This window comes from Danio rerio, chromosome 21, assembly GCF_052040795.2.
Source record: "Danio rerio strain M-AB ecotype USA chromosome 21, GRCz13ab, whole genome shotgun sequence".
NCBI classification, from domain to species: domain Eukaryota; kingdom Metazoa; phylum Chordata; class Actinopteri; order Cypriniformes; family Danionidae; genus Danio; species Danio rerio.
In genome coordinates this window covers 1,441,242-1,459,731 of record NC_141041.1, presented here as the reverse complement: position 1 = coordinate 1,459,731, position 18,490 = coordinate 1,441,242, and the positions used below count along the sequence as shown (strand labels likewise).

At 33.3% G+C, this 18,490-nt stretch overlaps 1 protein-coding gene across 5 annotated transcripts in view; it reads right to left on the bottom strand.

The window, feature by feature from the left end:
- The window catches only part of tcf4 (transcription factor 4), a 435,077-nt gene extending 420,247 nt beyond the window's left edge, over positions 1 to 14,830 (bottom strand). For 4 of the 5 annotated variants that reach the window (XM_087299107.1, XM_087299113.1, XM_087299106.1 and 1 more), the window contains exons 1-2: positions 14,767 to 14,830; positions 8,461 to 8,532 (exon numbers count right to left, since the gene is read on the bottom strand). The gene's annotated coding sequence lies outside the window, so the exon portion shown is untranslated. The remainder of the gene's footprint in view (positions 1 to 8,460; positions 8,533 to 14,766) is intronic. The other variant, XM_087299114.1, reaches the window with a different exon arrangement.
- Positions 14,831 to 18,490: the final 3,660 nt, after the last annotated feature.

Sequence of the window (18,490 nt, the reverse complement as noted above, 5' to 3'; positions counted from 1 at the left end):
TTGCATGTTAATTTAAAGGAAAACTCACCTTTTTTTGAAAATAGGCTCATTCTACAAAAAGATGAATTTTACCATTTTAACTCATTCAGCTGATCGCCGAGTCTCTTTTTGGATTACTGCATGTTGATTTAAAGGATTACTCCACTTCTTTTGGAAATATGCCTGTTTTATCAGAGTTAAACTGTTGTTTTACCATTTTCTCACTCATTCAGCCAATCTCCAGGGGCCTCATGTATCAACACTGTAAATGCACAAAATCTTTGCGTTCGCCAGGTTTCACACTCACATTTGGATTTACTAACGATGAAATTAACGCGAGAATGTGCGCTGGTCCGCGCCAACTTCATGGCTGGTGTACACGTGTTTCCTGTGTGTGTTTGTTTTATTTCAGTTGGCGACTCCTAGAGGCAATTGTGTTCAATTGCACACTACAAAGTGTCACACCAACACTTGTGAAAAGCATTGCTGTTCATTTATTGATAAAACGGGTTCACTGACACAATATTGTTTTACCAATTATGTGATTTAGAACATATAAAAGCATTTGCACATGTATGCAACTCTTAGTCTGGCAATGGCAGTGCTGGCCTCATTAGAGGACACTGTCAATGGTGGAATCCGCAGGCTCCAAGGTGGCAGGGTGCGCGATGGGTGGCTTCTTGGTGAGTGATGTATTTAGGATAATATTCAAGCTAAGTTTATTTATTTTATTTTATTGAGCGTAATTATTTAACTGCATATCAGGAGACCACGGTTTTCCATTAAAGACGTGGCTATTAACAACCCACAAACTGACCAAGAGCGCAGATACAATGATGGTCAGCTGTAGAGCGGGAGATTCGGCAGCTGAAATGCGGGTGGTGCTGCCTTGATAAGAGCGGAGGGGTGCTGCAATACCTAACAGAGAAGTCTAATACATCTGTGTCTCCCACAGACACGGATACTACTCCAGACAGTAAGGTGTTGCCCACAATTGAGGCAACTCTCTCCTCAAAGGGTGTTAGTTCAGCATCCCCTGTTCGCTCCACAGTGCGCCGCTGTTCTCCTCTTAACCTGCACTTTTACATCAGACCATTTCTTTTTTTAATTCACTCACAGTGCGATGTTCAGACCCAACTGTGTTTACCGCATCAGCTAAACTCTTCCACTTGATTGTTTTTCATTTGTTATTAATTCCGGAGGACACGCTAGCAAATAACACAGTTTTTCTCCGGTCTACCTCCAATAGGAGCACCTCCAATTCCCATTCTGTTCAAATTTTCTCTTTTTGCTTGCTTTTGCCGTTGCTTTTTTATTTGGTTATGCTAAAGTAGATTCATTAGCATATTCATATGGGGGAGGAGGCAGGGAGGGGTTTTGTGCTCGTGCACGTGCGCTCAGTTTCACGTTAATTCAGATGTACAAAGAGAATATGCGTGGGATACTGCGTCCGCACTGTTTTATACATCTGATTATTTTACTGAGTACAGCTTTATCCGTACAAAATGTTTTAGCATTAATTCAACGCAAGTCTTTGTACATGAGACCCCTGGTCTGTAGTTGGTTTATTATATATTGATTTAACGGAAAACTCCACTATTTATTAAGACTTACACTCATTTTACTAGAGATAAACTGTTGTTTGACTATTTTCTAACTCATTCAGTTGATCCAGAGGTGTATTTTTGGTTAATTTAAATGGTTTCTTTTGTAAATAGGCTCATTTTACTAGAGATAAATAGGTTTGACAGCCTTCCTCGGTCTCCACTATTTAACAATGCACTATTCCAAATTTCAACATCTAAATTTGCAGATCATCACCAGCTCCGGATAATAAATGTGAATTAAATTTAAATAACTTTATTATTCAATCCTCTATTACTTTATTGCATGTTGATTTAAAGGAAGACATCTCTGAAATCTAAAATGTGGTTAATAGATGTAAATGCAGATGCGTCTGGTAACGGCTCCTGCATGGACACCCTCAAGCATGAAAGCGGGCCGGGATCAAAGACAGCTCATAATAGTGTGTGGCGTGAAGCAGTGCGCACTACAAAGCAGCGCACTAATAAGGGAAGTGCAGAAGAGCTCTTGACAGTGCTGGAGAAGTGCTGCAGATGCCACACAACACTTCACACAAACTCCTGGCCGGGAGGAATATTAAACAGCGCAAAACCACTGCAGAAAGACTGACATCAGGATCTGCTAAAACAACTACAGCTGAACTCACAATCATTCGCCCTCCTGTGAATATTTTCAAATATTTCCCAAATGATGTTGAACAGATTCAGGAATGTTTCACAGTCTTTCGTTTTTTTTTTTTTTTCGGCTAGAATAAAAGCAGTTTTTAACTGTTTTAAGGCCATTTTAGGGTCAATATTATTAGCACCCTTAAGCAGTTATTGCTTTGAATTGTCTCCAGAACAAACACTGTTATACATATACTTATTTATATATATATATATATATATATATATATATATATATATATATATATATATATATATATATATATATATATATATATATATATATATGAATATATATATATATATATATATACACACACACACACATACACACACATACACACACACACACACACACACACACACATACACACGTTATTGATTTATTTAATTATTTATTTATTTTTATGTTATTTTTTTATTTATTTATTCTTATTTTATTTATTTTATTAAATTTATTTACCTAATATTTTAATTATTCTTATTTTATTTATTTATTTATTCTCATTTTAAGTATTTACTCTTGTTTTATTTATTCTTTGTAATTTTCTTATTCTTTATTTATTTATTTATTATTTATTCCTATTTTATGTATTTATTTATCCTTATTTTATTCTTTTTTTATTTACCTTATCATTTTTATTTTATTTATTCCTATTTTAATTATTTATTTATTTATTTATTTATTCTTACTTTATTTATGTATTCTTATTTTATTTATTCTTGTTTTATGTTTTCTTTTTTATTTAATCTTATTTTAATAAGTTTTTATGTTTTTAATTAACTTAATTAACTTATTTATTTATTCTTGTTTCATTCATTCATTCATTCATTGTTCAGTCATTTATTTATTAATTTATTCTTATTTTGACTATTTATTTATTTATTTATTCTTATTTTATTTATTTATTCTTATTTTATTTATTTTTATTTTATGTATTTATTTATTCTTGTTTTATTTATTCTTTGTTATTTCCTTATTTCTGTTTTATTTACTTATTTATTTATTTATTAATTCTTATTTTATGTATTTATTATTTTTTATTTTCTTATTGTATATGTATTTATTTGTTTCTTTGTTTCTTTGTTTGCTTTTTATTTATTCTTATTTTATCTATTTATTTATTCTTTTTTATTTATTTACCTTTTTTATTTTTTTATTCTTATTTTATTTTTATTCTTATTTTATTTAGTCTTACTTTGTTTTCTTTTTTTATTTATTCTTATTTTAATTTTTTATTTTTTATGTTTTTAAGTGACTTATTTTTTTATTCATTCTTGTTTAATTTATTCATTGTTCTGTCATTTATTTTCACTGTAAAAATATTACTTATGTTTAAATTCTTAAGTCCAAAGAGAAATTGACTATCGTTTCTTTTTATTATTGTTTTGTTCTATATTAATTGGTTACTGAGCAGCTATAAATATCATTTTAAAATATAAACATTTCACAATAAGGTTCATTATTTAATGTTAAATACTGCATTTACTAACATGAACAAACAATGAACAATACGTTTACTACTGTGTTTGTTCATGCTAGTTAACATTAGTTAGTGAAAATACAGTAGTTCATTGTTAGTTCATGTTTACTCATGGTGCATTAACTAATGTTAACAAGCATGGACTTGGATGTTAATAATGCATTAGTAAATGTTCAATTATGATTAATAAATGCTGTACAAGTGTTGCTCATGCATTTACTAACATGAACTAATCATGAACTAATGAATCTCATTGTAAAGTGTTACCAAAAGTTTTCATGTGAATTACTAAACTAGTGTTTTGAAACTAATGAATACATAATGATTGTGATAACTGTAAAACCGTGATTATTCCTCAGGCTATAATTGTACAACCAAAATCTATAATCATTACATCCCTACTCCAGAGTGCTCAGGACATCAGACTGGGCTGAAGGTTTACCTTCCAACAAGACAGTGACAAAGCACACAGCTAAAATAATAAAGGAGTGCCTTCACAATAATTCTGTGACTGTTCTGGAATGGCCCAGCCAGAGCCCTGACTTAAACTCAATTGAGCATCTCTGGAGAGACCTAAAAATGGCTGTCCACCAACGGTTACCATCCAACCTGACAGAACTGGAGAGGATCTGAAGAGGAATGTCAGAGGATCCCCAAATCCAGCTGTGAAAAACGGGGGCTTCAGCTAAATACTGAGCAAAGGGTCTGAATACTCCGGATTATGTGATTTTTTCTTTTCTTTTTAATAAATAAGCAAACATGTCAACAGTTCTGTGTGTTTCTGTCAATATGGGGAACTGTGTGGACATTAATAAGGAAACAAATGACAAACTTAAATGACTTGAGCAAATGGCTGCAATATGAGAGAGTGAAACGTTTAAGAGGGTCTGAAAACTTTCCGTACCCACCATATATACATATACACACACACCTAAACACAAACACATTTTAAAGACATACACATTCTACTAACACACACACACACACATTGAACAAACACACTTTAAAGTCACACACACGCACCAACACACATATATACACATACTCAAAACACAAACACACACACTCTCTCTTGTTTGCAGGTGTTAGTAAGTGTGAGTGTATCATCATGTGATCTGTCAGTGTTTCTCGCTCTTCTTTTCCTCCTAAATTCATCTTTCTCCATGAGAGAGACATTACAGCGCATGTAATCTGCTGCTGCTATTACTCCGACGACTCAAAACACATTTGGAGACAAGCGGCTGTGTGTTTTAAAGGAAAGACCTTACAGAACCAGCTCTCTGTCATCATTTACACACCCCTGTGTCAAATACACTGACTTTATCTGTGTAAAACAAGACACATCCTCACTATTTTTACAGAAAAGGTCACATTAAGTGACAAAACACACTTCAATTGTTAAATCAGTCATGCAATTCAATTAAAATCAAGTCAAATTTATTCATTCATTCATTCTTTTTCCTTTGTCTTAGTCACTTATTTATTAGGGGTCATCACAGCGTGATGAACCGCCAACTATTCCAGCATATATTTTACACAGCGAATGCCATTCCAGCCGCAACCTAAAACTGGGAAACACCCATGCACACTCATTCACACACACTACGGCCAATGTAGTTGATCAAGTCCCCTATAGCGCATGTGTTTAGACTGTGGGGGAAACCGGGGCACCCGGAGGAAACCCACATGAACACGGGGAGAACATGCAAACTCCACACAGAAATGCCAACTGACCCAGCCGGGACTCAAACCAGTGATCTTCTTGCTGTGAGGCAACAATGCAGACCAGTGTTGCCCCTGTATGTCTTTAAAGTATATGTGTGTGTGTGAGTGCGGTCTGATAATTAGGATCATCTGATAAAGCGCTCAGTTTCAGTAAAGAGGAACAGCTCAATTGGTTTCATTAGACGACACACAATACACTAATAACAGTTACAAGATCCACAATCCGTGCGCTAATTACAGCGAGATGATTGATATAACAGGACAAGGTTGTTTTGTGATCCTCTGACAAACGTGAGTGTGTGTATGAAGCGTCTCTGTAATTGTCAGAGGGAGGCGGCGGTGATGACGTCGCTCTAATTACTCTCTAATTATTCACGCAATCAGACTACAGAGAAGGAAGTTTGTACCTGAAGAAGTGGTTGCGCACACACACACACACACACACACACACACACACACACAATTGCATAAAAATATTTTTTATGAATTATTTGATTTGATAAATATTTCAAATAGTAAAATAATAATAAAAATAAAAGTTGTTTTCTAGTATTAGTACTACCGCCACCTTTTTTAGATTACAACTACATTTATTTATTTATTTATTCATTTATTTATTTATTTATTTTTTTTTTTTTTTAAATAACAATAATAGAAATAATAATAATAACAACAGTAATAATAATAGTAGTAATAATAATAATAATAATAATAACAATAATTATAATAATAATAGTAATAATAACAATAAATGTTGTTTTCAAGTATGATTATTTGGGTATTTATTTTAGCATATTTCAATAGTAATAATAGTAATAATAATAATAATACTAGTTGTTTTATAGTATGAATAGTACTACCACCACCACCTTTTTAGATTACAACTACATTTATTTATTTGTTTGTTTGTTTGTTTGTTTGTTTGTTTGTTTGTTTATTTATTCTTTTATTTATTATATTATTTTTAAATATTAATAATAAAAATAATAAACATAATAATAATAATAATAATAATAATAGTATTATAAATAATATTAATAATAATAATAATAATAGTAAATGTTGTTTTGTAGTATTAGTATACATTTTTTTACGATTAAAACAATGCTGGAATTTGCACTATTGCAAAAAAATAAACAAGCAAAAAAAAAAAAATATATATATATATAAAACAAATAAATAAAAATACATACATGCATAAATAAATAATAAATAAATAAAAATACATGAATATATGAATACATAACTACATAAATAAAAATACATTAATAAAAAATACGTAAATAAATATATAAACATAAATAAATAAATACATAAATAAATGCATTAATGGATAAATACATAAAAAACAAATGCATAAAAAATAAATAAACATACATAAATGAAAACACATAAATAAATAAATAAATAAATAAATAAATAAATAAATAAATAAATAAATAAATAAATAAATAAATAAAACAAATATTGATTTAAAGGAAAAGTCACGATATTTAATTTTCCAAAGCGCTTTGAAAACAAGAGGATGATAATTATCAACTATAATAAGAACCCTCTTTTATTTGTCGCTGCCATTATTGCAGTTATTATTGAGTCTCTTTCTGTTGGTATCATTTGTCAACAGATCCACATAGAACACTACCATCACACACACACACACACACGAGCTGCAAATTTAATTCAGTTCACAGATTACAAGATATTTCAGGCAGATAGTGATTCAAATGTGACAACAAGTGACCGAAATAGACATTTGTACTGAAAACTGACAGGACATGAATCAGAACACACACACACACACACACTCACACACAGCATTAATGAACAGGTGCTGTTCCTTCACTGAACTCCTGATCACTGAGAGAGAGAGAGAGAGAGAGAGAGAGAGAGAGAGAGAGAGACAGAGAGAGTGTGTGTGTGTGCCAGTAATTTAGTTTCAGCATCACTCTGTGAGCAAGTGTATATGTGTGTGAGATTGTGTCTTTGGGTGTGTACATGTGAGTGTGTGTATGTGCATATGACAGGTGTGTGTCCCTATGTGTTTGTAAGTCTTTGCGTGTGTGTATATGACTGTGTGTGCGTGTCTGTTTGTGCATATGTTAGTAAGTGTGTGTATTTTATGTGAGAGATGTGTGTGAAGGTGTGTCTGTGTGTGTGTAAATGTGAGGGTGTGTGTGTATGTGTACTGGACTGGTTGTGTGTGTGCGCGCATGTGTCTGTCTGTCTGTCTGTGTGTGTGTGTGTGTGTGTGTACGTGTTTTTGTGACATATCAGGACACAAATCTGTATAATGACATGGGTATGACACAGGTATTACAAAAAGGAGGTGAAATATGAGGACATTGGTGACGTCCTCATTTCTCAAAATGCTTATAAATCCTACAGAATGAGTTTAATCAGAGAGTAAAGCTGCACACAGTCTCCTGTGATGGTTGGGTTTAGGGGTGGGGTGGGGTGAGGGCAATACAACATACGGTTTGGACAGTATAAAATGAATGGAAACCTATGTAATGTCCCCACTTTTCACAAAAACAAACATGTGTGTGTGTGTGTGTGTGTGTGTGTGTGTGTGTGTGCATCTGTGAGTCTATGCATGCCGGTGTGTGTGTACGAAATGATGTGTATACTGTATTTATATGTGTTTGTCTGTCTGTGTGTGTGTGTGTGCATGTGTGTATGTATGTATATGTGTGTGCATATGTGTTTGTATTTATGTGTGTGTGTGTGTGTGTCTATGAGTGTGTGTGTATAAGCATACCTTTGTGTGTGCATGCGCGATGCATATGTAAGTGCGTGTGCTTGTGTGTGTGTGTGTGTGTGTGTGTTAATTGGCTCTAAGTGAAGCCGTGGCCTCACATTACACGATTACGCTTTGATTACACATACTATTGTTGTGTAATTGCTTTGAAAGGAACAATAGGAATCAGAAAGGAGCAGGTAACGAAGCTCAGGTCAGTAAATATGAAAATTAATGACCTGTTCAGGAGTCTCTCTCACACACACACACACACACACACACACACCTGCAGGATGGAGAACAGCTGCAGACGTCTGAAGAACAGCATACTGTGATGAATCTCAGCACTCACACACATCTGTCAGAGAGAGAGAAACACACACGAGACACTTTCACCTGCAGAGACTTGAAGCATCACAATACACAAACATATACAGCTCAACACTGAACTATCAGCACTGCTGGGAAACTGCTGCTGCTTTTACAATATTTCCCGAGTGCTACATTCATAAACATTCATTTTCCTTCTGCTTAGTCCTTTATTTATCAGGGGTTGCCACAGCGGAATGAACCATTAACTATCCCAGCATATGTTTTACAAAGCAGATACCCTTCTAATTTTATTACATACATATTGTACATACATATCATTTATATAAATATTATATTCATAATGTAATTGAATTGTTAATATTTTATCATCAAGTGATTTGATAACAACTATTGTTGTTATTATTATTATTATTATTATTATTACTACTACTAATTATTATTATTATTACTATTATTATATTTCTACTATTGTTTTTATTATTACTGTTACAATTATAACTACTATTATTATTATTACTTTAATTACAGTTACAATTCTTACTATTATTAATATTACTATAATTTGTATTATTTTTATTACTATTATTATTATTATTACTATTATTACTATTATTAACTATTATTCTTGTTACTATTATCATTACTACTACTTTTATTATTATTATTATTATTATTATTACTATCATCATTTACTATTATTATTATTATTGTTCTTATTCTTATTACTATTATAATTATCATTATTATTACTATTATTACCGTTACAATTCTTACTTTAATTATTATTACTATAATTATTATTATCATAATTTACTAGTATTATTATTATTATTATTATTATTACTATTATCATTTACTATTATTATTATTATTATTCTTACTATTATTCTTACTACTATTATTACTATTAATATTACTATAATTATTATTATTATTTTTATTACTATTATTATTTTTACTATTATTATTATTACTTTTATAACTGTTACAATTATTATTTTTATTATTATTATTATTATTAATATTATTATTGTTATTATTACTACTATTATTATCATTATTTACAATTATTATTACTATTATTATTATTACTGTTACACTTATTACATTATTATTATTACTATTATTACTTTTATTACTGTTACAATTATTACTATTACTATTATCATTATTACTACTACTACTACTACTACTATTATTATTATTATTACTGTAATTATTAATACTCTTATTATAATAATATTGTTACTTTGATTACTGTTACAATTACTATTATTCTTATTCTTATTCTTATTATTACTACTACTATTATTATTATTACTATTATTATTATCATCATCATCATCATCATTTACTTTTATTATTCTTATTACTATTATTACTATTATTATTATTACTATAATTATTTTTATTATTATTACTATAATTATTATTATTTTTATGATTATTTACGATTATTCATTATTACTATTCATTCATTCATCCATCTTCTGCCGCTTTTCCGGAGCCGGGTCGCGGGGGCAGCAGTCTTAGGAGAGGACATGCCTAAACACCTCCCTAGGTAGGCGTCCAGGAGGCATCCGAAACAGATGCCCGAGCCACCTCAGCTGACTTCTCTTGATGTGGAGCAGCAGCTCTACTCTGAGCTCCTCCCGGGTGTCAGAGCTCCTCACCCTATCCATAAGAGTGCGCCCTGCCACGCTTCGAAGGAAACTCATTTCGCCCGCTTGTATCCGAGATCTTGTTCTTTCGGTCATGATCCAAAGCTCATGACTATAGGCGAGAGAATTATTATTATTATTATTATTATTATTATTATTATTATTATTATAGCAATTATTTACATCTTTACAACAAAGTAATTCGTTTTTGTGTGTTCTGTTTATTGTAAACATGCATAATGATATTCCTTTGTAACAATTGACACGTCAATAAAGCAGATTGAATTGTTTGAGAGAGAGAGAGAGAGAGAGAGAGAGAGAGAGAGAGAAATAGAGAGCGCAAGTGTTAATTTTAAAGATGTGTAAAACATTTGCACATACATTTGCGTCCCGTCTCTTTTGTTTTGACTCTCTTTGTGAATTTTGACAGAGGGAAATATCACCATCTGGATTTAAGAACAAACAAAATATGAGAAACAGGAGTATGATGGAGAATTTACGATTGGCGTACGAACAGAAAACGCCGGCGGTAATTAAAACGCTGACAATAGATGTAAATAATGCATCAGGAATGAATAAATGATGTTTTGATGCGCTCTGATGGACTGCTGCGCTTTCTGCAGATGTCGAGACATTAGATGACTGAACGACAGTGCTTTCTGCTGTACCGATGACAAACGGACACACACACACACTTCATATTAGTATAGTAAAACAACAATAACGTTGTCTCTAAAATCACAGCATGCACCAAAATAACATGGCTACTAGTGTCTTTTACTACAGAAAAACTTACCATACACATACACACATATGCATGCAGACGAATGTGCACACACACATCTACATACACACACAAGCATGCACACATACAGAATTACACATGCCCATACAGACACACACACACACCCTCACTCTCTGCAGTCAGATGTGAATGCGAGTGTGTGGGTTGTGGATTCGTCTTGTGTGTGTGTCTCTCCTGCGGGTAAATGAAATTAGTAGGGTGCTGAGTGTAGTTGTGTGGTGTGTTTTCTCTGCGGTCCGTCAGAAGTGCTTTGCTGCCTGATTACCTCTTCCGTCCCCTTTCACCCCGACGGCGACACTGCGGGCGACGCCACAGCACACACACCTGGACCCGCAAAACCCCCCGCAAACACTCATCCAGAGCACAGCTGTTCACACACACATAGACATACACTCGCGCACAGACATTATACACATACATACAGATATACACATGCACACAGATACACACACATTCATGTTTGTGCACACAGACATACACAAAGACATTACACATACATACAGACACTCATATACTCACAGATACACACAGACATACATGAACGTGCACACAGATATGTATATTTATAATCCCATAAATTAACGCTATAAACATGCATACACACACAAACATACACATATGCACACAAACACAAAATAACACAAACATACACATGCATGCATGCATTTACACACACTTAATCTTGCATACATACACACACACACACAAACACAAACACAAAAGAACAGTATAAACATGCATGCGCACACACATACACGTAGATTCTTTTATATGTATATATATATATATATATATATATATATATACACACTCATGCATACACACACAAACATACACATATGCACACAAACACACAAAATAACAAACATACACATGCATGCATGCATTTACACACACTTAATCTTGCATACACACACACACACACACACACACACACACACACACACACACACACACACACACACACACACACACACACACACACACACAAGAACAGTATAAACATGCATGCGCACACACATACACGTAGATTCTTTTATGTGTATATATATATATATATATATAAATACACACACACTCATGCATACACACACAAATATACACATATGCACACAAATACACAAAATAACAAACATACACATGCATGCATGCAATTACACACAAACTTAATCTTGCACACACAAACACACACCATAGAACAGTATAAACATACACGCACACACACACGTAGATTATTTTATATGTATATATAAACACTCATGCATACACATTCGCACAGACGAACACACACAGTCACGTATATATAGGTATTTAAAGGCATACAAATACATATATAAACAGGCGCACACTATAAACACGCATACACACACAGACATACACAGACTCATAAACATGCATGCACACAAACATTATACACATACATATTCATGCATATATATGCACACACACATAGATATTCACAACCACACAAATACATATATACACACACACAAGCACACACTATAAACATGCATACACACACACAGAGAGAAATACACATGCACAAACATATACTGTGTACATATTCATGCATAAATACACAAACACAAAATATAAAAACACGAACACACACAAACATACACTTAAGTACATATACAGTATGTAAAGTACTGGAACACATGCATACACACAGGCACATATGTACACAAATACACACACAAAGATATAGACATACAAAGGCGCACACGCACATAAATACACACACATCTCAATACTGTTGCTCACCATCCTTCAGCCTAGTCCCTGATTTATCAGAGGTCGCAGAATGAACTGCCAATTATTCCTATATCCTTTTTTAATATTAATTTTGTTTCATATTTTTGTACAGTTGTGTATATTTGATGCCGACACACTCCCCTACAAAATCCTACAATCGATGCACAATCATGAATACTTTCCAATACAGCCACTTTGTGAAATTCTGCTCATGTTGTGATGTATATTGCAAAATAAAATATCACAATGTCGTCTCCTTTGCTTTACGTTCAACTGCCAAGACTCAAACCAGCAACCTTTTCGCAGTTAGGCGACAGTGCAAACCACTGAGCCACCCCCATAACAGACATGGTCCATTACATCAGTGTTTCTCAACTGGTGGCTCACGACCCAAAAGTGGATCGTAGGATCATTTTCAGAGGGTTGTGGAGTGTGTAGTCAAAAAAACAACAAAAGTTTAATTTTTAACTTATTTTGCTTATACCGGACTTTTATTTTGAAATGTGCGCTATCATTTGACACGTGACATTTCATTTAAATATGGCAATAAATATGCACAGTGTAAAGTATGGAATTACATATATTAACAACAAAAAAAAGACTTATAGCCTCAGTGTGCCATATGTAGTGAGGTGCACTCACAAGAGAGCATGAAACCTTCTAAACTGAAATTTAGTTTACATTCAGAAACCAGACAACAATGTTTAATTAACCGTTCAGTTTAGTTCACGGTAACTGGACCTTTCCTTACCCTGACCACTGTTTACAGTATTTGTCGTTTTTACTTTGTAATATTTATATAATTTCATACATTTTGTTATGACAGCAAAAAACAAAACAAAAAAACTGTTTTTTTGTAAGTCTAGGTAGGTTTCTCATGGTTAGTCCGTCACCACTTGAATGTTAACAAATAAATACAAATTAATCATAATTCCTAAATTTATATTATAGTTCCTAAAAATGTGGGCGACGGCTTGATGACCATGTAAAAATGTGGGTCCCATGGCCAAACCAGTTGAGAACCCCTGCATTAGATGACCCATGGTTCATTTTATACTGAAAACCAGAGTCTGCAAACACAAACACCAAAGCAGCAGGTATCAGAGACGAACCACACACACACGCACACACACGACAATGAGAATATGGCGGTCAGTGTTGCCAGATGCAGTGCCTATAGAAATTCTGCATGCCCCATAAAGTTATTCGTCTTACAGCCTGAAATGAAATCGTATTCCTAATAATGTTCCCAGGCTTTGAAATGTTCTGTATAGGCCTCTCCTAAACTGTGCCTTTACAACTTCATCCCAAAGGGGAAGGTATAGATTTTTAAAGGGTATGATGATAACCTATAGGCACTGTACACATGAATATTCCCAGCCCAAGGAGTTTAAAACCCAACTAAATCCACAGAAAAATGTAAGAAAGTACACACACTTGGTTTTTGGTCAATATTTAAATTAAAATGCATGTTCAAAACATCCAAACTGGCCCCAATTTTGTCAACCTGCTTTTATTTTTACCAGCAAAATCACAATCTAATCCAGCAGAAAGACGTTCATCATCTGACACAATCCAAAAGCAAACAAATATGCATTCAAGTAATAGTATTGCAATAAATTTTATATATAGATATTAGTATATTAAAATGATTACAAAACGCATACAAATACAATTTTAAAGTGGATTTATTTCATTACAAAAGCATTTGTTTTATAAAAAATAAATAAAGTTTATTTATGCTTAACTTTGATGCATTAATTTCCAACATATTTACTCTGAATATGTTAAAGCAAAATAACTAAGTTCAATCATTTTTACGGTGTATAATAAAAAAATAAAAAAATTAAATAAACACATTTAACTTACAAATTGGTCAATTTTTAAGGTGATCCAAAGCAGAATTTGCTTTGTTTTAAGGGTAAAAAAAATATTAATATAAAATAAAATCTATTGTACCTATAATAGTTGCTATCTTCACAAATGCTTGTGCAACAAGGAGCATCAAAGCCTGACATTTATTTACAAACACACTTACATCTGACTGCGCACGCATTTAGACACTCAGGACCAACAACAGTGTAGACAATACAAAACCAAACAATGAACTAACACAACTCAGGGGTTTAAATACAAGACATGATTGAACTGATTACAAACAGAGGTGAGACACAGGTGGAACTAATAAACATTGACAAACGGCGGGAAAACGTAACAAAGGAGTCACATGACATGACAAAACCACATTAAACCTGACACACGACTCTATTATGTAATCCAGAGGATGGTGGGTAAAAACAGAAATGTAGGGAGAAATAGATGTGAGGAAACCGTTATGTCAAGGTTAAGGTTTGGACACACTGCTCTGAAGAGTGGACTGTTTAGACTAGGAAAACATCCAAGTGAGTTTGTATTAATTGAAATGAAGAGGAAAGAGCATATAATACAGAAATGCCCATTATATAAAAGGGAATGAAATATGATGATAGACATTGAGGAAAATAAGGTAAATATAGATATTAATATTATGTTGAGTAGTGGAGTAGGATAGTAGACTACATTGTTACTTGCTGGAGGACAAAGGATACCCTTTTCTGCCTTATATGATGACACCCCATGCACCTGCAGCCTGACCCAGAGGAAACCTCCGTGACCCAAGCAGACCAAAGAGATGGAAGAGTGCTAAGAATTGAAATTTATTTAATTAAATAGTTTGGTCTGAAGCACTGTTCATTTCTTTGTTTCCTGTAATAAAATGATTTTTTACACTGCTTTATACACACACCTTTCAGCAGGTAACATATTTTACATACACATTTCTCACCTTAAGGTGATGCTTATGTGACTTTAATTATCTTTGAAGATGGACCTTATACAGGTACTTTAGAATATATATATATATATATATATATATACATACATAAATACATACAGTTGAAGTCAGAATTATTTGCCCCCTGTGAATTTTTTTCTCCTTTTTTAAATATCTTACAAATAATATTTAACAGAGAAGGAAAATTTTCACAGTATGTCTGATAATTGTTTTCCTTCTTGAGAAAGTCTTATTTGTTTTATTTAGGCTATATATTTCTCAATAGTCTACAGAACAAACCATCATTATACAGTAACTTGCCTAATTACCCTAACCTGCCTAGTTACCTTAATTAACCAACTTAAGCCTTTAAATGTCACTTTAAGCTGTATAGAAGTGTCTTGAATAATATCTAGTCTAATATTATTTACTGTCATCATGGCAGAAATAAAATAAATCAGTTATTAGAGATGAGTTATTAAAACTATTATGATTAGAAATGTGCTGAAAAAAATCTGCTCTACATTAAACTGAAGTTGGGGAAAAAAAATAAACAAGCGTTTAATAATTCAGGGGGGTAATAATTCTGACTTCAACTGTATATATATATGAGTAGCAGTGTGATATGGCTGTATATCGGCACTGGTGGGAAACGTGCGTGCCTTAGTGCCCTCACCGGTGCCAATATACAGTCATATCGCACTGCTACGAGTGTGATATTGCGTTTATACAACAGTTTGACGCCTTAACTGTGTATATAAAAACAAAATCAAACATGGAGAGTCTCAAAAACCCTTTTGTATGAGGAACTACTTTCTTCCGCGTTGAATTTAAATCATAAGCTGACAGTTAAACAGCTGAGCAAGCATCTTTTACACTTTAGATGTGTAGTGTCTGCTTTCTGCTGGCTGTATGTGGGCGGAGTAATACACAAAGGGTAAAGAGGCTGTACGGGTGCTGATATTACTTAATATATCACGGCTATCAGCCAATCAGATTCGAGAACCAGACAGAACTGTTGTATATATATATATATTGTATTGTTTTGTGATACAGTAGTGAAATTCAAAAATTGATACTGATTACTGATTGTTAATTGAGGCAGAAGGAACTTCATCTGCATGCAAAACAAAATGCATAAAAAGAACCTAAAGCTACCTGACAACAATCACTTACAATAGTGTTGTCTAAGTCAAATAACTCAACTACCTACTGCACTAACTCAACAGCACTACCTACAACCATCACCCAACCTAAATAATATATTTAAAATTTATATATATTTTTGGCGACGCGGTGGTGCAGTGGGTGGCATGTTCGCCTCACAGCAAGAAGGTCGCTGGTTCGAGCATCGGCTGGGTCAGTTGGCGTTTGTGTGTGGAGTTTGCATGTTCTCCCTGCATTTTTGTGGGTTTCCTCAGGGTGCTCCGGTTTCCCCCACAACTCCAAACACATGCAGTACAGGTGAATTGGGTAGGCTAAACTGTCTGTAGTGTATGAGCGTGTGGGCATCCGCTGGGTAAAAACATGTGCTGGATAGGTTAGAGGTCCATTCCGCTGTGGCAACCCCGGATTAATAAAGGAACTAAGCCGAAAAGAAAATGAATGAACATATTTTTCTATCACTCTGTTTTTTTTTTTCTCCCACCATCATGTCCCTTCAAGGTCTCTGTACACCTCTGACAGCTCCAAAGTAAATTAAATGACTAATTGTCTCTATAGTGGACTCTATTTTTACTTTGTTTAAATGTATTTTTTGTTTCTCAAACAGAATAAATTTTTTTTTTTTTAGATTAAATACATTTTTTGAAGTTTGAACCAAAGTTTAATTATACTTTAGTTTAGTTTAGTTTAGTTTAGTTTAGTTTAGTTTAGTTTAGTTTAGTTGTTTACAGGGTCAATGCATATTAATAAACATTACTGTAAAATGTGCCAGAATTAGCCAAGAATGGCTATTTTTCATCCGTAGACCCCGTACAGAATGTTAAAAAGTCACATCTAAAATAGAAGCACAACATTAAACATTAAATACACTTTCATATAAAAAATACAGTTAAAAATGTAAAAAAAAAAAAAAGTTAGGAAAAGATAAACTTTAGATGTGACAAATTTCAGTAATTATTTCATAGAGTAAAAAGCATCGTCACCTTAGAATTATAAGGTTCTTTCCGACATTTTTGTCAAAAATGAAGATATTGACATTCTTATTAAATGAAAATATATTTACATTATGGGATGTTTTTTATAAGTTGTTAACATTTTCAGACTTTTTATTTAAAAAACAATTGTTACACACATACTGTTTGCTATATGGAATGCAAAGACTTTATAAATCTCAAAATCATTCAGAATGCAGAGAGAACCTCATAATTCCAAGGTGACGATATATTTGTAATTCAGTGCAGCGGATAGAGCACACTCTAGCAGACAGAGAAGCATGTGTCTTCGGCCCAGTCTGCAGATGTCGGGACAGCAGATGCGGCGAATTCACTGTCTGTCTACAGCTGTAGTACCTTCACCCTGTGGGACCGTCTGCACACACACACACACACACAGTACCTGGTGATGTCTGGGCTCAACCTGCGCTCACACACAGGTTTTGTCGTCTGGTGGGCCACAGGTGAAAGCGAGACCAACATCAGGCGCCCGTGCTGCGGTTTCAGCATTCACCTCCTTCATTAATCTTTCATCCAGCTCCTCAAACACAGCTGAAAGACAAAGTGGAGATTTACAGCCCGCATGACAGTGTGTTTTAGAATGATACTTTAGTAAAACACTTGAATCTGTTGTGGTGATTTTATAGTTGCTATGGTAACACAACAACTACAGTAATTGATCTGTTGTGGTGATTCTATAGTTGCTAAGGTAACAACAACTACAGTAATCTATTTATTTGTGGCGATTCTTCAGTTGCTATGGTAATACAAGGACTATAGTAATGGATCTGTTG